Source organism: Aptenodytes forsteri, unplaced genomic scaffold, assembly GCF_000699145.1.
Source record: "Aptenodytes forsteri isolate BGI_AS27 unplaced genomic scaffold, ASM69914v1 Scaffold1364, whole genome shotgun sequence".
NCBI classification, from domain to species: domain Eukaryota; kingdom Metazoa; phylum Chordata; class Aves; order Sphenisciformes; family Spheniscidae; genus Aptenodytes; species Aptenodytes forsteri.
Genome location: NW_008795396.1, coordinates 9,523 through 10,083, shown reverse-complemented (window position 1 = coordinate 10,083; position 561 = coordinate 9,523). Strand labels below are relative to the sequence as shown.

The following is a 561-nucleotide window of genomic DNA, read 5'->3' as shown; positions in this document are numbered from 1 at the left end:
CCGCCCCCACCTGTGGCTGCTGGGGGTGTGGCCCCAGTTGAGGCGCCAGGTGATGATGGGGGTGGGGACGCCGGTGGCCACGCAGGTGAAGGTGACCGTCTGCCCCGGCACCGCCCGCACCGACTCCCGGGGGAGCGTCACCACCTGCGGGGGCACTGCCCGCAGCCCCCCGTCACCACCCCGCCGGACCCCAGCCTGGCACCGCCTGGGGACGGGGTCACCAGCACCGGGTCCCCAGCACCGCTTGGGGACGGGGTCACCAGCGCCGGGTCCCCAGGATGGTTTGGGGACAGGGTCACCAGCGCAGCACCCAGCACCATGCCATGGCACCGGGTCCCCAGTGTGGCACTGTTTGGGGATGGGGTCACCAACACCAGGTCCCCAGCTCAGCTTGGGCACCGGGTCCCCAGCATGGCACTGCTTGGGGACAGGGTCACCAGCACCAGGTCCCCAGCACGGCTTGGGGACAGGGTCACCACACCCACACCCAGCACCGTGCCATGGCACCGGGTCCCCAGTGTGGCTGGGGACGGGACAGGGTCACCAGCGCACAGCACCGTG

General features: G+C 72.0%; 1 long non-coding RNA gene across 1 annotated transcript in view; it reads right to left on the bottom strand.

Annotated features, from left to right (window-relative positions):
• Positions 1–18: 18 nt before the first annotated feature.
• LOC103900080 overlaps positions 19–561 on the bottom strand; it is a 2,122-nt gene continuing 1,579 nt past the window's right edge. The window contains exon 3 of the long non-coding RNA XR_657643.2: positions 19–155. This is a non-coding gene — a long non-coding RNA (uncharacterized LOC103900080). The remainder of the gene's footprint in view (positions 156–561) is intronic.